Genomic DNA, 22309 nt, shown 5'->3' with positions numbered 1-22309 from the left:
TTGTTTATGCTTTTATAAGAAAATTCAAGTGAACGCGCCGGCGCCATATCAGTTTTAGCTAGGCTACTATAACTTGACATCGCATGTAGCCTGTTTATTGTCAAAACAAAATACATTCAACCAAATACAGAAAAAGCCACTGCTCATTTTAGTCTGTGTACAATCAGGGCTGAATTTCCCGAAACCTTGTTAACTCTACGTCGTTAACGTTAATACATGTTTCCCGAAACGTTCTTGTATACCTTCTGTAAGTCATACTTTCGTAAGGTTGGTCTGGACCACTCTTAACTATACCTTATCACTGCTGACAGTCTATACGAATATAATTCTGAAGTTGTAATGCACCCAGTGTTCAATTAGGATAATGACAAAGAATAAAATGCAAAGATTCACTTCAAATGTGCTTTAGCTCTGATCCAGAGACAGACGCGCTCAGCTCTTGTCATATATCACAACTATATTTAGTGTTTTCAACCCCACATCAGGTTTATTTAGATTTCAGTCATTTAAATACACATATGAATGAGGCACTAGGCTATATAAAAATACATTTATAGTTTGTTAAATTCAAATTCAATACACCGATGTCTATAGAAGCTGCAATAATAACCCTTTCAATTATATAATTTGACGAAGTGTTTTATTAATATCAGATACACATTGTGTATGAAATATAAGTTTACTCTATTCTTCTCCCAGTTCACCAGCCACATACTTTAATGTATTTCGGGGAAAATTAAGTAAATCCGACAGCTCTGAATTGCGGTGCAAACTCATCGCGCGACAAAAATTCACTTCCACATATTTTACAATCGGAATATATCATAAAATGCATGGTGTAGTTAACAAGTTTGTGAATATTTTGAATAACAAAGGAAAAACGATATAAACGAGTTACATACATATCTGCCAGCTGCATGACGTGTCTCCAAGGAATTAATACATTCTAAAATTATGTTCTAAATAACTGTCGCCTTAAACTCGCGCTGATGGGGGCTCCGCACCCCCAGAATATAGATAAATTACAAGATAGATTTAGCTTGTAATTTGGATTATTTTTATAAGATCCAATGAGTCCTGATAAATGCATTTTCTACTTCTGAAGTGCTTCTTTTTATAAAGAACACTGATTTCTCACATAACATAGTGAAGCAGCCCCTGTATAGAGTGAATTATCGATTCTCGAGCCATCGATATCAACCAATTCAGCTTCAGTGCCATGGGCAGCACCTGGTAACGTCGCACTTAAGAAGGTATATCTTAAGCAACCTCCTAAGGTATAGTTCGGGGAACATGCCTGAAAAAGGTATACATTCAGTTAAGGTATACTTTAGGGTCTTCGTAGCGCGCTGAGAGACAACGTTATCGGGAAATCCAGCCCAGGGTTGCGTTTCCCAAAAGCATCGTAAGCTTAAGTTGATCGTAGCTCTATTGAAACCAATGGAGCTTGGAGCTACGATCAACTTAGGCTTACGATGCTTTTGGGAAACGCTACCCAGAGCGTTTAAATAATAAATAGGCTATAGGATCCAAATAGTGCATATGGAAACATTTGGATTTATGCCAAATGGGTTTCTATTTCAGTTTAGCTTTAAATTAATTTGGTTTGGGGTTGACGTTTATATATTATATTTGTCATTATTGTTCTGTTTTTCTGAATACCATTAAATTAAATTTAAAAGATTTGTAGCGCAAGGGGAACTAAAAAAGCCTACGCAGTGGTGGGATTAAATACCCCTATGCCAACCTGAAGCCGGGCTAGCCGGTAAAAACGAAATTTTTACAAAAAAATATGCTAAACATGTATTTTAGGCTATTTCCACAACAAATCCTTTAAATTGTTCTATACAAAATATAAGTATTAAATAAACATAAATTATATTGGCATTCATTACCTACAAACAATATTTTAAAGCCTAAACTACTAAATTTTGTTATACATTCAAGTTAATTTTACTGCACAGAAATAGAGTTTTAAAAAAAAATAGTGTTCAAAAGATTACATGTATTGGAAAAAATATTAAAAAGAAAATGTTAGCCACATATTGCCAATCTAGACAAATACATCCCAAAAATAGCCTAAAGTTTGTCGATATTCTTATTGAATATTCATGAATATTTAGAATGATTAGAAATAAATTCAACAGGGATTGACTTGATATAGGCCTCCTATGTATTGTTCATGCATAACATTTATTAAATAGGCCTATATCGGCCTATAGCATATTATTATTTTTAAATCCCTCATTTGGGGCTGAGCCCCACTAATATTGAAATTATCGACCCTGTTCCAAACATGTTTTTGCGCATGTGAGTGCTGTTTTGGGACACGAAAGCATTGTTTAACAACATAATAGGCGTAAATATATTTTAATGTCCAAGTGCTAATACACAATTGGATTTGTGCCGAATGAGAGCCCAACAGTGTCAATTTAAATACATTTTTTTTTAGGCTTTTAAATAAATATTGTTTGTAATGAATGCCATAATTTGTTTATGATTATTTTATACTTTTTATAACAATTTTCAGTCTTGTTTTGTATTGAATACCATTATGGATTTGTTGTGGAGATAGCCTAAAATACATGTTTAAAGCTTAATGCTTGTATAATGTGTGACATAAAAGACCAAACTCAGTAAACACCATACTAAACCATACTATGTACAGCAAAGCAGATGAGCCCAGAATATGAACGCAGTTCGTTTAATTAGCCTACATTAAGTGTTTTTCTCTTATAGAAAACCGTTATAAAGAAAAAGCTCAAGGTCGCTTAATGTAGCCTACTAAGTGATAGGCTATTAAAAGATCAAATTCTGCACGAATACAGTTTTCTGTGTAGTACCTATGCTTTCTTAGTAGGCTACAACGTTTAATATATAGGCTAGGCCTACACATTTTTCTGGACATCGCTCATTGTTTCTACCTTAATACATTGTTTAAATTAATATGTTAGCTAACTACATATAGCCTATGTAGGCTATATATGTCTGAAATTAGGCCATAACTTGTACAGTCACCTTTGATAACAGATTAGGTACTCCAAATTGTAATGTTAAAGCATTTCCTATAAAGCTGCTTTAAAACTATAGGCCTAAGTATTGTGAAAAGCGCTAAAAAAATAAATGTAAATTGAACCGATATAGGCTATATGAGCTCTATAGATCAGATAAAGGTATAAAGGTATTTTTCGTACACGTCACGTACAAAATATGTGATTTTAACGACATAACATCTCGTTATTACGAGAAAAGATGTCTTAATGACATAATTGAGGGAAAAAAATATTATTTATGAGGCAATGCGCCACCGTAATATATAGCCAAGATGATCATACATGTCGTTATTGGCTCCTCACAAACTTACAAAGTTTTGGCCTTGATCGAAGGAATATCCACTGTAATCCCCCACGGCTATTTTAAATAATAGTTTTACGTTTTCATATGCATATTTCATATTAATTATTATGGATTAGAACTCAACCATTATAATCATCTGCCAAATTTATCCTCGACAATTCCATGTTGTTTTGGTTGAGTTTAATGATAATACTGTCCTAAACCTATAGCGGACAAAAACATAACAGACTCAAAGCCCTAAAGAGTGAGCACACGCTTTCGACATGCACTTTTGAGAACTCTAAGGAAAGAGCGCGTTCTCTTCGCCTGATGGACACTTTAAACACACGTTTGCACTGCCTGTTTGGTTTACCTGTTCACACGTTCATAACGAGCGTTTTGTCTGACTCAAAACGCACGTATTCGACGCCCATTTGTGTTATGATAAACGCACGTCAAAAGCGCGCGTTTTTGGTCACTCCAAAGCGCACGTCAAGAACGCGCGTTTTAATAGCAAATCACACGCCGAGAACGCGCGTTTTGGTACACAAAAACGCGCGTTCTTGACGCGCGTTTCCCATGATACCAAAGCGCGCGTTAAGAACGCGTGTTCTTAACGCAAATCACACGTCGAGGACGCACGTTTTGCTGTCAAAACGCGCGCTTTTGACGCGTCAGTGTGCAATCAGACGTCCGACCAGGCGTTTGTGAGTACTTTGGCTTGCCATACGTGTTTACACCAGCCGTGCCGCGGTGCGTTTGAGAAGCGTCCCAGAAGCGGCTCGCCGCACCGCTTCGCTAAAGATAGGCGCCTCGCCTATTTTTAACGGACGCCGCGTCCAAGACACGCAGCTCAAATACAAAATAAAGTCAAAATAATCACCCTGAGTAAACTCCCGCTTATATTTCACATCAGTAGGAGGCCAGAAACTGACGACAAGAGATTCGAAGTTGAAAAACTTGAAATTTCTTTGTTTTTGTTGTCCATAACTGGAATTTTAAGTGTGTTAACTTCATCTGTATGGCTACAGCAAAATAAAGTATGGCATAGCAATAAACACTATCAAACCGGACAAAATATAACCATTTAGCCATTAAAAACACGAAAAATCAATGAAAAAAAGGAAGACATGCAAATCTCGTGGTGTCGGGAATCCAGCCGCTTCACTTCCGAAATGCTTCTGGTGTGAGTTGACACCGCTCAGAAGACGGAACAAAACCTTGCCGGAGCCGTAATGCAACGCACACACGTGCAGTGTAAACGAGGCTTTATACACTGCATGCGTCTGCGGTGCGTTACGGCTTCGGCAAGGTTTTGTTCCGTCCCCTGCGCGGTGTCAACTCACACCAGAAGTATTTAAGAAGTGAAGCGGCTGGATTCGCGAGAACACGAGATTTGCCTGTCTGACGTTGTTTTCCTTTATTTCTTTGTGTTTTTAAAGGATAAATGGTTATATTTTTTCTGGTTTAATTGTGTTTATTGCTATGCCATATTTTATTTTGCTGTAGCCATACAGATGAAGTTAACACAAAACGCAAAATTTGGGCTGTCAGTGAAAATCAACAGACGTCTAACCATAACCCAAAAATAGACTAGTTATCAAAAATACAGCTAATGAATGACTACATCTATACATGTAATAGACAACAAAATAATGGCTAAAATATTCTTTTCACTTAAATATAACAGGTTCTCATAAATGACAATCCGCCCAAATATATCCATTAAAAAAAAAATTATTTAGAAAAAGAACTCAAGATAATACACAATGATAAAAAAAAAATAAATAAATTACATTTTACAAATACAATACAAATAAACATTAAAAAAATACAACTTAACATAATGAAAATATAAAACATTGACAAAAAAAAAAGTTAGGCCTAAATAAAAAAGGTTAACAATGTTTTTTGGTTCATAAAACAACCTGATTAATTTTTGGTTCCATAAATTCCATGTTTTATTTAAAGCATTTTGAATTACCTTAAAAATTGTTGCTGAAATGTGCTATACAAAATAAACTTGCCTTGCCAAATCAAAAACTCATATTTTCATATCATAATGATCAAAAGATTAAAAGATATGTGAGGCTTCTGTAACAAATAATAATAGGGTGCACAGGTTTCATGTTTACCCCCTTGTATTTAGATAATAGTGAGTTTTATGGCACAAGGAAACACTACAGTACATGTAGCATGTTAATCTAACCACATTTACTCTGAGTCTGCACTGTACCGCAAAAGTGTCACGGTTATACGCATGATAACACATGATGTCTACATAAATAATGAACGCATGTCAAAATGAAAAACACAGATACTTACAAGACCAAAATAAGGAAATTAGCTTTAACATTTGCTGTTGCTTCTTCTTCTTCTTCGTTAGTTTTTTGGCGCGTTGCATCCTGTGTGCATATCGCCACCTACTTTTGCTGTTATGCAGTCATGATTTATTATATAAAATTTCTTCCTTGTTTTTGCTCTCATCTAATTTTTCACATATACTTGCATATCTAATTAAATATTTATTGATGCTCTATCCTATTCCTTCTTCCCAGGATCCACCTGACGCTGCGTGTTCAGCTCCTCCAGTCTAAATCCGTGTTCTCCTAAGATCCAGTATAGACTAGAGCAGCGATTCCCAAACTGGGGTACGCGTACCCCTGGGGGGTACGTGAGGTGACAAAAGGGGGTACGCAAACAAAATGCTGAGTAGTTCATTTAATTCTACCTTAAAATTACCTCATCATTTGCAGTCAAAAATGAATGTATCCACAGAAGCAGCATGGATATGATAGATTGCGTGCCGAATCTGCTGCCTTAAATCGCGCTAAATTACTACCGTTCTCGACAATGCACTTTTGTAAAAGTGGGGATTTAACACTTATTCGCATGAAGGACAAATATAAACACAGATAGTGGATTGATATCGATTTAAGACTCGAACTTTCTTCGATACAAAAACATACCTTGTGTGAGTTCTTGTATTTAATATTGATAACGAGCAAGAATGCAACTGTTCCCAAATATCCACATGACTGCAAAGGTGACATTATTATACAACAGGTCAAAAAATATAACGTACATTTTAAACACAGTAGTAGACTATTTACTGTATTTTGCAATGAAATAATAACGAAAACCACAGCAGAACTACAACACACGTCTGTGTTTCGCGAACAATTCTGCGGCTTTGAACGAATCGTGAGAGTCAATGATTCAGTGATTCATTCACAGCCACTTGCTTCGTTACTGAATGAATGACTCGATGACTCACTCATAAAAACAGTGACTTGCTGCCACCTGCTGGCGGTTTTAGTTTAATATTTAAAAGCTTTACTTAGTTTTACCATCGTTGCATATTTCTCTATTGAACATTTTTTTTGTTTAAAACATTATTTATTTTATAAAATTATTCATAAAGGTAAAAAAAAATGCACTGGAAAATCAATTTAGAGGGCAAATATTGTCCCTTAATGGTAAAGGTGTGACTGCAGTTGAAATGGAAGAGAGGGGGTACGCAGAAGGATGGTGATCCCTTCAGGGGGTACTCCAAGCAAAAAAGTTTGGGAACCACTGGACTAGAGCATCCACGTTCTATATTTAAATCCTTTCACTTAGCCCCGTAGTATATATATATTTTATTAATATCCTGTATCCAACTCTATCTCTATTAAAATCATATCCTAATAAATATTCTAAATCCTTATTTACCTTTCCTTTTTTGTTTAAAAATGATATTAATTCCTTCCTTTCTTCATCATACCTTTTACAATCATATATTACATGCTCCACTGTTTCTTTCTTCCCACAATTCTCACACAGACCAGTCTCATTTATTCCAGTTATAAACAATGAAGCATTCAATCCCGTATGTCCAAGTCTCATCCTAGTAATAATTACCTCTTCTTTCATATTTCTACCACTTATATTTCTTTTAGTATTTACCATTTTTTTTAATATTATATAAATGTCCTTCCCTTATTATCAGTATTCCATTTTTCCTGCCATTCTTTATTAATATTTTCCTTAATAATAGTTTTAACTTCAGCCTTTACTTAAAGGAACATTAAAATCTATGACTTCCCTTTTTAAAGCATTTTTTGCTAATTCATCAGCAGATTCATTACCAGCTATTCCTACATGTGCTGGCACCCAACAAAATCCAACTATTACTCCTTTTCTTTGAATCCGCCACAATAATGTAAATATTTCACACAAAAGATCTTCTCTAGAAGAATGATGAGTTAATAGCGATGTTAAAACTGAAGCCGAGTCAGAGCATATCACTACTCTGTCTGGATTTACTTCCTCTACCCATGTTAATCCTATTATAATAGCAATCATTTCAACAGAATATATTGACAAATTAGATGTTAATCTTTTAGTTATGGATATTTTAAAATCTGGAATATACACTTCCTACTCCTGTAGTAAACCTGTTTTGGGGTCTTTGGATCCATCCGTATAAATGAGCATACTTGCATAAAATCTTTCCTGAATATACTTATTTACATTATATTTAATCTTACCTATTTCCTCCCATTCCCTTTTCTTCTCTAGGATCTCTAAATCAATTTTAATATCAGGAATTATCCATGTTGGGACCTCTCCCCACACAGGTGATACACTACATTCTATATTTGAAATCTGATATTTCTCTGCTAGCTGATGTATATTCCATCCATATCCTCTCCCTTTGTTGTTGTATCCCCAGCAATTATTTAAAACATCTTTAGCTATATGTTTTCCAGTATAACTCTTTAAAGCTGACATATATACCAAAGACAATTTAGCTCTCCTTAAACTTCAATGGCATTTCATTAGTCTCTACTAATAGGGCATTGACTGGTGATTGTTTTAGATGCTCCTAAGCATATTCGAAGAGCTCTATATTGGATTCCTATCTAATCTTCTTAATACTGTTTCTGATGCTGAACCATAGATCATGCATCCATAATCAATTACAGATCTTATCAAGGCTTGATATATTGTTAACATTGAAATCTCTTTCAGCTCCCCATTCTTTTCCAGCTACTGCCCTCATTACATTTAAAATCCTCCTGCATTTTTTATCCATTTCCTCGAACATGTTTATTCCAGGTATATCTCCCATCTAACCACATTCCAAGATACTTAAAAACCTTTACTTGTTCTAATGACTTACCATACAATAATAAGATCAATATTTTTAACAACTTTTTTCTTACTAAATAGCATAAAACATGACTTGTTGACATTTTAAAACTCCATTCTATACTCCATTTTTCCACCTTTTTAATAGTTGTTTGCATACTTGATATCACTTGAGATATATTTCGACCTCTCTTCCAAATAGCCCCATCATCAGCATATAAAGCACAACCCACACCATATCCTAAATTATCAAAAATATCATTAATCATAATGTTAAAAAGAATTGGACTTATAACACTACTTTGTGGAATACCATTTTCTGCTTTAAAAACTGATGACTGACATGCTCCTACTTGTACAATAAATGATCGTTCAAATAAAAACTGAGATAACCAATTATACATTTTACCATTTATTCCTATCCCTGATGCTTTAATTAACAACCCTTCTCTCCATACTGTATCATATGCTTTTTCTATATCAAAATATACTACTGCCATAATTTCTTTCATTTTAATTGCCTTCTCTATTTCATTACTAACTTTAATTAATGCATCCATTGTTGATCTTTTATTTCTGAATCCACACTGATATTTACATAATTTACCCTTCTTTTCTAGTTCATAAGACAGTCTATGAACTATAATTTTTTCCATTATTTTACATAAATTTGAAGTTAAAGCAATTGGTCGATAACTTCCTGGGTTTGTTGGATTTTTACCTGGTTTTAAAATAGGAATAACTACAGCTTGCTTCCATATCTTTGGAAGTATTCCTTCTAACCATATTTTATTATATAACTTGAGTATCGTTAATAATACATTATCCGACAGGTGCTTTATCATTATATAACTTACTCTATCACATCCAGGAGCTGTATTTGCACATTTTTGTAATGCAATTTTCAATTCTGTAATTGTAAACTCTGAATCCATACAACTATTGTTACTATTTTTCTTCTTCATTATCTCTGGATTTTTGTCTAAAATATCCCTTCTTCTTAACTCATATTCTTTTCCCAATTCTATTTTATGTGCTTTTTCTAAAACCTTACCTAAAATGTTTGTTTTACTTATATCTGTTACTGCCACTGTATCCTCTTCGATTAAAACTGGAATTTGAGTTGTCTTTCTCCCTCTCCCACTCATATTTCTTAACATATTCCATATTTTATCCATAGGAGTATCTTTTCCTATAGTAGAACAAAAATCTCTCCATCCTTCTCTCTTAGCATTTTTAATTATTCTTCTTACATTAGCTCTTGCTTTCTTATACTCTATCAAATTACCCATACTCATATTTTTCCTAAGTTGTTTAAATGCCTTATTTCTTTCTTTTATTGCTATACTACACCCTTCCTTCCACCATGGAATATTTTTATTTTTTTCCCCTGCAATTCTTTGTGGTATATATATAGTTGCCGCTTCCATTATTAAATTAGTAATTGAGTTGCAGAATGTTTCTACTGAATCTTCTACCTCTGTATCCTTGTATGTTTCACAATACTTGGTAAATGAATTCCAATCTGCTTTCTCATAAATCCATTTTCTTTGCAGAAAACACTCTGTATTACAACTATTTACATTTATTCTACAAACAATTGGGAAATGATCACTTCCAACTGTGCTCTCACTACTTACTTTCCATTCACATATTTCAGCCATTCCATTTGATATTAGTGTTAAATCAATACTTGATACTGTATTCTCTTTTATATTAAACCTAGTGCCTTCTCCTGTGTTTAAACATACTAAACCTCTATCATCCATAAATTGTTCTATTATTTCCCCATTGTGATCTATATTTTTACTCCCCCACAACCAATTATGAGCATTAAAATCACCACACCATAATTCCTTACTTCTTTTTCCAATTTTTTCAAACAAATTTATTGAAATCTTCTTACATGGATTATAAAAATTATAGATTACAATGGATTCTTCTCTTAAATACACTTCAACCATGACACATTCAATATCCTTGATCTCATTTAATTCTCTATATATAGTTCCTTCTTTTATAAATGTTACTACCCCTCCTCCTTGTTTCCCCACTCTGTCCTTTCGAATAGATGTATACCCTGGTAATATAAACTGCAAATTTGGCTTGAGCCATGACTCTTGTACACAAATAATATTTGGCTTACATTCTAAATCAAATACAAATTTTTTGAATTCTTGACCGTTTGCTACAAGGCTCCTTGCATTCCACTGAATTATATTTATCACCATTAATCTACTCCGATACCTGGGAAGCTTCTACGGTTATTGATCGAGTAAGAATCTCATGTATCATATTTGCTGAGATCCCAGAGATCCCTAGAAATTCTGAAGCAGCTTCTAGAATTGTTTTGATCTTAGCTGATCTACTTGGCAACATAGCAGTGACATTAATCACTTTTACAATAAAGGCTAGAAAGTTCTCTTTTGTCATAATTAGTGCATTCTCTTTAGTATCACACTGATGTTTACATTCCATCTCCTTTGTTTTTCCTATTTCTATATTCCTTGAATCTTGTTTGTTTTTGTCTCTTACCTCTTCTCTTCTGTCTTTACTTCCACAACTTTGTGCTCAGCCTTATATTTTTGGACTTCTCTTGCTTTAATTTGTACCTCACATCCTCCATATGCAGCACTATGAGGACCACCACAGTTACAGCATTTTAGTCCATTTACCTCCGTACATTTGTCAAATTCGTGTTCTCCTCCACATTTTACACATCTTATTTTTCCCCTACACACTGCAGCCACATGCCCAATTCGTTGACACTTAAAACATCTTAATGGCATTGGGACATACACTCGTACTGGATAGCTAATATATCCCAATTTTACCTTTTCAGGCATTTTCCCTTCAAATGTTAACAAGATACTCTCACTTTCCTGTCGTTGTCCTTCCTTGGTCTTATACAGTCTTCCCACATTAATCACTTTACCTCCTTTTATATTTTCATGAATTTCATCAGTGGTTATATATGTTGGGATTCCATATATTACCCCCTTTTCAGCCTTCGCTACTCCAATCTCTTTGGTTGTGATCTTTTCCCCATTCATCTCTTTCATTTTGAGTAGTTTGTTTTTCTGCCCAACATCTTTCACTATAATCAGAACTCTCCCTTGATCTAAACATTTAGCCAAAACAACTGATCCAATGATTTTATCAATCGCTTTAGATAATCCTATTGGATGCAAGTGCTTCCCTGAGCTCTTTTCAAATGTCAACATTACTTTGAAACCATTCTCCTCAGTTTTTTGCACAATTTGTTCTCTTAAATTTTCCTGACTTGCTTTGGTCTTTCTTTTAGTCGTGTCCTGTATAGTTACCACCATGTCCCCACTATCTTCCTGGTCCTTAGAAGATTTCTTGCGTTTTGAATTTTTCTTCCTTGAATATACCTCCGTGAATTCTACCCTGTCCTCCATTATCGATTCTTCAGTATCTTCATCCATGACTGCACAACAGCAAACTTTTGTCCTCTGTTCTGCCTTACAGAACTTTCGGGTTTTCCTCGCTTGTTGTTTACGTTTAATCTAACACGCCCTAGCAGCTAAAAGCATCTTGCACATACGGCATCCACACTCTTGCTGTTGCTTGCTCTCCAACAGTTGTAAAATGCGGAAAAGTTTATCGCGAGATCTGGCAACAGTGGTTGAGAGCTAACATTCAAGTCTCGTGTTGCCAGTGGTCATGTCTCAGTAGAGCCACAATTGCCATCTAGTGGTTGAAAATTGTAAATTTTTATTTAACTTAAAATTAATTACAGTCATATATGTGTGTGGTGTATATAATTATAATTCATATATATATATATATATATATATATCAGGGTATAGCCATATATATATATAATGTCGTAGAATGTGTAAGATTGTGTGACAGCAAAAATATGCTGTTTCAAATGTATACTTGCGCATATATATATATATATATATATATATATCATGTCTATATTTACGCGGCTACTGGAGCTGATACGCGGCCGCTCTAGTCAATGCTCGTTTACACCAGCCATGCCGCGGTGCGTTTGAGAAGCGTCCCAGAAGCGTCTCGACGCGCCGCTTCGCTAAAGTTAAGCCTCGTTTACACTGCACGCGTGTGCAGCACTTTACGGCTCCGGCAAGGTTTTGTTCCGTCTTCTGAGCGGTGTCAACTCACACCAGAAGCATTTCAGAAGCGAAGCGGCTGGATTCGCGAGACCACGAGATTTGCCTGTCTATGGTTGTTTTCGTTGATTTTTTTCATGTTTTTAATGGCTAAATTGTTATATTTTGTCCGGTTTTATTGTGTTTATTGCTATGCCATACTTTATTTTGCTGTAGCCATACAGATGAAGTTAACACACTTAAAATTTCAGTTATGGACAACAAAAACAAAGACATTTCAAGTTTTTCAACTTCGAATCTCTTGTCGTCAGTTTCTGGCCTCCTACTGATGTGAAATATAAGCGGGAGTTTACTCAGGGTGATTATTTTTACTTTATTTTGTATTTGAGCTGCGTGTCTTGGACGCGGCGTCCTTAGATGTTCTTGATCGGTCATCAAGAACATCTAAGTGTACTCAACTGTGCTATTTTGAGACACCATGAAATATGAACTAAAATGTGCTTTTAATATACTATCTCTGTATTTAAAAAAATATTTATATTTAGTTAATTGTAATACACTAAGTTTTGTAAATACAGAGATAGTATATTAAAAGCACATTTTAGTTCATATTTTTGGACTCACCACAGACACACACTTGTTGTATTTTAAGGCTGGTGATTTTGTTACTGTTTTTCTTTCTGCTATATTGCTATACATTTGCAGGTATTTCAAATTTATGCATTTAAATTTGTCAAATAGCTTCATTATATGTAGATGTGCTTGTGATATTTGAGGATGGCTGCTGCAGCAGCATGTATATCAGGAATGAAATAAAGTATGTAGGACTATCATGTTGAGGGAGTAAGATTTGATGACTTCATCAGTTTTCCATAATTAATGCCACTTGTCTTTTTCAGTCATTAGATCAGTGAAATTGTCCTGTAAGCTGTTGATTATTTGATTGATCTCTTCAAATATGTTCTTACCCTTTAACCCTCTCTGTCCTGTGGAGTTGCTGCATAATATGATGGTGACCAGCAGAACACATATGAACACGAGACACACTGTCGTCAACACCCAAAATCTACTTCCTCCTGACAAACAGGAAGAAAACACACAAGTCAATTAAGAACAATTCAATATTATAAGATATAACACCTAAAGTCACCTTCGTAAATAACTAAATGGGCTTTTCAAAGAGTGTTCTTTTGAATGGTTTTTATAATGACAATCAATGGAAATTAATGCACGGTAAAATATGCAAACAAGAACATATGATGGAAAAGTAAAAATAATAATAATAAAAAAAATAATAGGAGTATTTGTGGTTAAAAGTATATATATACACTGAACAACATTATAAACATAACACTTTTGTTTTTGCCCCCATTTTTCATGAGCTGAATATATATATATATATATATATATATATATACACACCACGTTCCAAATTATTATGCAAGTAACATTCAGATTTTAGTTTTTCTAAGAAAATGTTTGTTTGTTTATTTACCCATGTCTTTTTAGATAACTGGTATCAATCTCAGACAAAATAATTTGCCAGATCTATGAAAACCCTACTTAGAGGTTGTTCCACATTATTAAGTCACAGTTCTCATGCAATATGGGGAGGAAGAAAGATCTTTCTGAAGATGAAAAGCATGAAATGGTCCAATGTTGTGCAAAAGGCATGAAAACAACTAATAATGTGTGAAAACTGAATGGATATTATCGAATTATCAAATGACTTGCTTAATAATGTGGAACAACCTCTAAGTAGGGTTTCCATAGACCTGGCAAGTTATCTAAAAAGACATGGATAAATAAACAAACAAGTGTTTTCTTAGAAAAACTAAAATCTGAATGTTTTATATGAGCTCTAACACAACTGTTCACTATTGACTATTGTGTTTAGAGTTTTTAGAAAGGTACCATGACATTTGTTAAAATAAATAAATAAATAAAATAAATATAATTGTTTTATTAAAAGATCTCACCTGCTTGAGTTTTCAACCCAGCATATGTTGCTCCATTTTCCTGCAGTGCTTGCACTTGTCTCTCTTTCTGTTTCTCACCTGTCAAACAGTTCATATCATTAGCTGCAGCTCTTCATGATCATGATAAATGCTTCTAATATCTAACAGTTTAACCCCAGTTAATAACATTGACTCAGTCTCCTGCTGCTGTGTATCATACACAATTTAATCTATCATTTGGAATGCTGTATTTACACTAAAGCACTGGCGAACAGAGTTATCCCAGCTAACAGGGAACATTTTCATAACATTATTTAACGTAACGTAAAAGTGTTATTTATTAAAGCAATAGCCGTGGTTTACAATGAATTTTAGCTTATGAGCCTTATAGCTCATAGCTCTTATAAATTCACTGTAAACCATGACTTCATGGGGATTGTTGCTTTTATAAAATGGTTGAGCCCCTTGAAGTGACATTTCACTTAAATGGCAGGGCATACGTGGCAGCTGCCTTGCACGCAATGGTCGTATTGCAGGTGCACCAGGCTGACCTGCTGAAGGATTTTGATAAGGGGCAGGGTCTTTCCCTTGAAGCAGTGGATAAGCTGCACCGCACCACAGATCTTGCTCTCCAAGCCACCAAACAGACCTTCTGCCATGATTATTCGATCAATGGCGGCGATGGTGGCCATGGATAGGCATCTGTGGCTGAACTTGGCCGACATCAGGGAAAAAGTGAAAGGGTTTTCTCCTCACTGTGCCGGTTTTGCCCCCTGAACTTTTTGGCACCTCCAAAGAGGCGGTGGTTGGAAAGTTCAGAGAGGCAAAATGCATACTGCTGAGAACCGAATCTGCACCCAGTCTGAGGGCTGAAGACAGGGCCAGAAGGCTAGTGTCACCTCTCATACGCCCCTCCACAGTGGAGTAGGTCGCAGTAAAGGCAGGACTCCAGAAAGAAGGAGGATCTGAGGGAGGTGATCCAGCACAAATGTGCTCAGCGTGGGTGACTGGAACTACACTCTCCATTCTTTCTTTCTCCTCCTGAGTTTCCCCCAGGTGCTTCTTACATCAGGCCTGAGGCTGGACCTATGATGAGCTATGTGTTTTCTGACGGTCCGCCTTACGTAGGTCGAACTGTGTAGGTCTTTGTTCTATTCTAGTTATGCCATTATGTCAAATTCAAATGCTGGGGCGCGCTTTGTGAAAATTGCTCGGACATGCTTCTGTGCACTGCAAAAAATGCTGTTCTTACTTAGAATTTTTTTCTTGTTTCCAGTCCAAATAACAAAAAATTCTTGGATCAAAAAGCATTTTCTTGACAAGTAATCTAAATCCAAACTGAAAACAGATTAAATAGCTTATTTTTGGTTTGATATAAGACTTTTACTTACCCCATTGGCAGATTATTTTGCTTGTTTTAAGGATGTTAATTAATTAGGTAAGTTATTGGGTAAAGAATGCTGAGTGAATTAATATAATTATGTATATATAACAAAAGGTTTCTTTTTAATTTTTACTTTAAGTTTTTACTTTTTTTACTTTAAGTTGAATTTACTTAAAAAGAGTAATGCAAAAATATTTTAACTAAATCTGACATAGTTTTTTTCAGCCCAATATCAAAAGAACTGCCTGAGCAAAATGTGGCCCAAAAATTCATGATGCAATGTATTGACTCACGTTGAAACGAAGGAGGAGGCTCCATGCTGGATTCCTTCTGATGACGCTGCATTTTTACTGCCTCTTAATAAAGTAACCAATCAGTGACGTACTGTCAGACTCTTCAAAACCTACAGAGAAAGGGTGACAAAAATCAGGATGAGCAAAAATCTGGATAAAACAGCTTAAGTAGCTTTTATAAATGTGCCTTAGGAAAAAAAAAAAAAAAAAAAATCATTACTGGTGTGCATCTTTTGACAAAACAATGACACTGAAATATTTTAAATTCCCCCTGTAGTCAATTATTTTATCCCTTAAAACTCATCTTTGATCACCAAAATGACACATTAAAAAAAAAAAATCAAGTGAAAAAAATTCCTTCATGCCTTAAAATAGCTTGAATGTAACTCTACACCCTTGCCTCATTTAATACACACCTAAATTGTGTTTTAAAGGACAAGCAGCAGTTTTCCTCTCTGAACATGCGCTAAATCAATGTTTGACAATTTTGTTGCTTTTTGGAGTTTTCAGATTTAAAAAAAACATTCAGATGAAATTTACTGTACATGAAGTAAATGCACATCCTTGAATGAGCACGGATTTCCAGCGTATTTACTTGAACTTATCAGGTAGGCTAATATCTATGGTTTGATCCATTCTAGAGGCGGATATAATCAGAATTTATAATGGACTGAATATCTCTTTCAGAACTTGATGTGCGATGCCACACTAACTGAATATGCACATGAATCACGGTCACACGCACACGCTCAGAGCAATATTGTTTTAGCTATGTTTTATAGTATTAAAATATTTCGAAGGACAAAAACAAGAACTTTATTGGCTTTACAGTCAGCTGTCACTTTACTTTGGCGCAAGCCTCTATGCGCTCGCACACTTGGCACAGCCCTTGCGACGGAGTTTCAAACATAAAATACTCGGCAATGGTGCTGACTTATGAATTTGCACATGGTTTGTCTTAAAGCATATTAAAAACCCTACATAGACATATAAACAACATTAAAATCTTAATTTTCACCACAGGGGATCTTTAAGATATGACAGTGAAAGTTTCTTTCAAATCCAAAAAAGCTCCAACGTGCATTTTAGTCTGGGACTGCACTAAAGCCTATTGTTACATGTGCACTCTGTATTGGACTCATTGTTGGACTTGTTTTTGTTCTATTTCCCGCCACCAGTTAGTCACCATGACAACTGACCACCATCATCATCACACCCAGCTGTTTCTAATTACCCTCCTTGTTATCCCTTGTATATAAGCCCTGTGTTTCCAGTCTTGTGTTGTCCGGTATTGTTTGTGTTAATGTTGGTATATGTTCCTGTGGATTCCTGTTTCTCTCCAAGTAAAGACTTATTCTCTATCTCCTCATTGTGTGCTTCATGTACCAGCTACTGTAACACCTATAGTCTGTGAAACTGGGGGTAAGAGTGTTAATTTAAACCTGTTTGTGGTATTTGCTGTGAGGGGTTGTGCTTCATCTGTCATTGGTTATTCAATTATTACTAACTAAACTAAACTATATTGCCAAAAAAAAATCAATAGAATAGTTGATTTAGTATTTTCCATTAATGACACTATAAAAAAATAATTATATGAGAACTCATTTCTGTAAAAGTTTATCCAGGTGTTTTATCCAGCAGGGGCCATCTTAACCCTCTTTTAATATTTTACATTTTGTGCTATAACTAAATTAGCAAATGTTTCTATTTATTTCCTATAATAATACATTGGCTGATGTATCATTATCCTGCACATGCTAAGCTCAAATATAGCTATGAAATCTAACATAAAGCACATCAGAGAGCACATGCACTGACATTGTGTGCCCCATATAAGCTATTCTGCATCTCTGTAAGCATTTTAAAACCTTAAACCAATCCTGTTATGGCAAGCACTTGATAATGGCATCTAATATGAGTTCTAACGTTCACTGATTTTATAAAATGGCGGCAGCGTTTAGTGCACATGGTGATCTGTATAGGGAAAATTTGTCAACCGATGTGATGCTCAGACAAAAATCAATTTCTGGCTACGCCACTGCTGGAGTGTAAAATCATCTTCAAAATAGAGCAAATGTGACATCTTGGACAAATCTTACAATATTTAGAAGATGCAAACTAAGTCTATTTAAAAACAGCAGTTCAATAGAGCTGTTTTACAGTGTGGCGATAAGTAGCTACACTTAACTTGAACAAAACTTTAATTTAGCTTAACTTTAATTTAGCTTAAAACACAAAAAAATTTAATATTAGGTCATTTAATTTACACTAACCTTATTCCGATGCCAGTGTCTCATACAGTTTTGTCAGAGTCTGTCCGTCTCTGTCTAACGGTATTCAAGAAAGAGAAACTAAAATTAAAATTGTGTACCTGCACACACTTCCTGTTTCTACTCAGGAGTTTCCGGTAACAGCGTTCAGCGCACACACATATCCTAGGCCTACATGAGAACATTATTACTATGTTTTATGGCTGTCAAGTGATTAAAACAGTGAATCATGTTCTCTGTTAACATGAACTATCTTGAACCTGCTGAATTGTTCTTATAAATACATTTTCTCTCCTACTGTGCATTCTTGCTCTGTTAGTTAAATAGGTAGAGGAGGGACAGACTGAGAGACACTCGAGTAATTGTGCACAGAAAGACAAGACTAACCTGGCAGAAACAGACAGAGTGAGAATAGAGCTGTGAGAAAGATTATAGGGACAGCGGGGGCAAAAAACAATTTACAGAAATAGATTTAAAACAGTTTGTAAAAGTGAAAGAAAAGTATGAGACAAAAGGGGCATGAATGTACAGAGCTAGACAACATGTAACAGTGTGTGTAATGGACAAAATAAGAAAAACAGAGTAAACAAATTAAGTGGAAGGGTAAATCTGGTAAGACATCTCTTTTCCATATCTGCTGCAGTTGCTCCTAAAATTAAATTAATAACATGAATTAGGCACATTTCTATTTCATATGCTGCATAAAAGTGTGGATTGTACTGCTCTCTTGGTTAGAGAACTGACAGATAACAGACACAAATCTGCAAAAATCAGGGGTGTATTCCAGAAAGCAGGGTTAACTTACTGTCACATATACCCTGAACTCTCGGTTGATTAATGCCGAGTTCAGACTGCACGATTTTCAAAGTAGTCGGGTCACTGTTCTTTTCACACTGCATGACTATCTTGGCCAGCATTCAGTCGCTGCTATGTTCATACTGCACGATGGATCGGCGACAGAAGGTTTCACACTGCATGACTTTACATTAAGAAGAATCGCCGACAACTCTGTCTGGCACGCAAACTACGTTTCACAACCAAACACACGCGAGACATGACAAGGAAACAACGCGCGCAAGACCAGAGTTCTCCATAGACAGTAAAAGAAATGGACACAGCGACCCCATTGGAACTCAATTGAGACAAGTGAAGCCCATTTTTAGCGATTTTTAGCACTTCCGTTTCTGACGCGCAGACTCAAACTAAGCTTGATGACGTCAGCAACCTGTCTGACAGATGTAAATCTTCTAGTAGCTGTGCGTCCAAACTGCCATCGTTAATCTTGCAGAGACGGCGAGCTTGAGCGGGGAGTTCTTTGGCGTGAGTGAGCAGGAGTAAGTATTCTGATTAATTATTTTGTATAGTATTTTAAAATGTAACGCCAGTACGCCATATTAAGTTAATGCATACTATTGCCTGCGAGCTTCTCCTCCTGTCCGTACGGTAATTTCTCTACTGTGCGACAGAGAGTCGAGTGGTTATGACGCAATCGTTAGCCTATTTTTACAAAACTGTATCTACGGGGCCATAATGTAACATAGAAGGTAATGGAGCCCTTTATACATTGTCGTGTATCTTTAGAAATAAATAATGGACAAATGGAGTCTTTAAACGCCTCAGATGTAAAGTTATTCACTGTCAAAGTGACGCCAAAATGAATGGGAGTCAATGGGGATGCTAACGCAAGTGAAGTTCTGCTACAAGATGGCGGCACGCGGCCGACTTCAACTTCCGGTCGACTTCCTTGGGCACTGGAGTTCTCACGTGAGACTGGCCCTGTGTCTCAATCAGCTCCCTAGCTCCCTAGGTCGTGAATCAGTATATAATGAAAGCGAATGTGGCTGATACCCTGATCAGTGCCCTGACTGCTGAACTAGGGAGCTGATTGAGACACACGGTGGGATTATTATTAAAAATAGTAGCCCACAAGAACCTTGAAATACAAATTGCCTGTGCGCTGATTTGCAGCGAAAACAACATAAAGAAAAGAAGAATATGGAGAAGGAAATGTTTGGGGAGATGCGAAGAACAAGGATTGTGTGTTCTGCAACAACAGTTGGAGCAAAATACATAACTTTTCAATGTGCTGCTGTTGATGGTCAAGCAAATGTTTGTGCTTTGCTTCTGTATGATAAAATTGTAATGTTTATCTGAAACGAAGCCATGCTTGCTGATATTTTGGTCTATAACTCCTCCCCGAACTCTCCGCTGCTCTGTATCTTGCTCTCTCATTGGCTGTCGGTCATCGCCGATGTAGTTTTCAGTCAGAACACTTTTCACACAGCAGGATTTTGAATCGCCGACAGGTCCAGATATTTAGCATGCCAAATATCTCACGGGTGTCAGCGACTCGTCGGCGATTCTCTCAGATCACGTCTTTGCTCATTCACACTGCGTGATTGTCACTCGCGTGAACGAGCACCGATTTGCCTGTGATTTCGGGCATTTGTCGGCGATTTCTCAAAACCTGTCGGCGAGCCAAAATCGGGGCTAAAATCGTGCAGTCTGAACTCGGCTTTACCCAAACCTTGCTTACTCGTGGTATGCTGGTTCCAAAAATGCGTCCGGGAGTAAGTTCAGCCAACCCAGTTAACACACAAGACATTCTCAACAGAGCGACGAATTGATGATTCACCATGGAAACAGACGCCAAGAAAATTCGCGCCATTCTACTTCATTCTTCTTCTTTTGTTTAATGGCGATTTACATAACCTACTTGGGGCACATCACCACCTATTGGGTGGTTATGCAATCATTTTTTATTCTTAATATTGTTTGATGATAATTATTTAATAAGATATCACATATATGATATGTATTTTATTATAGAAATTATAGCATACAAAATGTCCTGTTATAAAGGATAAAAAGCAGATCCATGTGTGAGATGACAATAAAATACATTCATATATTAGAATTGAATAAACAGTTATATATTGTATAATATAACATTGTGTATATAACTGTAACTATATAACAAATTTAGATACATTAATATAACCATATTGATAATATAATTCAGCATCTGAATTCCTCTTAAACTAACTAACCCTTGAACATAACCTGCTCCGGAGCAGGTTATGTTCAGAGAGCAAGTTGCTATGGTTACTTACATACCCTAAAAGTTACCTCCGTTTTTGGAACCGAAAGCTGAGGTTATCCGCTTACTTACTCTTAAACATACCCAGTCACATAACCTGTTTTCTGGAATACCCCCCAGGGGCATATTCTTCGTACGTCGCTAACTCACTTAGCTGGATTTGACTGATGGCGATTTGGCATGATCTTGGATTGTTCTTCGACGCTCATCCTAGACTTGCTGTCATAGCAACAGGTCCGTAAACTCAAACCTGCTCGGGAGCAGGCTTATTTCATGTAAACAGGATTAGATTGCATCTTTTTAAGCGGAGGTGATGCTTAAAGTCTGTCCCAGCCACTGCTACTTTCCCACAAGAGTACCCTAATGTAAACCAGGGACAATAATGATTTAAAAATAAATTTGCAAATAATACTATAATGCCGTAGTGTCATAATATAGACACCGACAGTTTTACTCTTTGAGAGATTAATTCGTGAGGGAATAATTACGTAATAATTTTTATTGGAGTCTTACACACGATGTACAGATGTCTATGCCGTACATGCATTTGTGCATTTGAACCGCGACATATATTATGGGAGTGGCTTGATGAAGCGCAGGAGATGCAGATAACTTGATCTTAGTGCTATACTTTACATATGTGTCTAATAATTTTAATATCATTGTTGTTCTAAGTCGAATAAACATATTTAATTGCATTAGTTGCAAGCAAAGGTTTAACAAATCTAA

At 35.8% G+C, this 22309-nt stretch overlaps 1 pseudogene; it reads right to left on the bottom strand.

The window, feature by feature from the left end:
• Positions 1-18586, bottom strand: part of LOC125266183 — a 41925-nt pseudogene extending 23339 nt beyond the window's left edge.
• Between the last annotated feature and the right edge of the window lie 3723 nt (positions 18587-22309).

Source organism: Megalobrama amblycephala, linkage group LG4 (genome assembly GCF_018812025.1).
Source record: "Megalobrama amblycephala isolate DHTTF-2021 linkage group LG4, ASM1881202v1, whole genome shotgun sequence".
Taxonomy (NCBI): Eukaryota; Metazoa; Chordata; class Actinopteri; order Cypriniformes; family Xenocyprididae; genus Megalobrama; species Megalobrama amblycephala.
The sequence above is the reverse complement of the archived record's forward strand: the minus strand, read 5'-3'. Positions and strand labels throughout refer to the sequence as shown.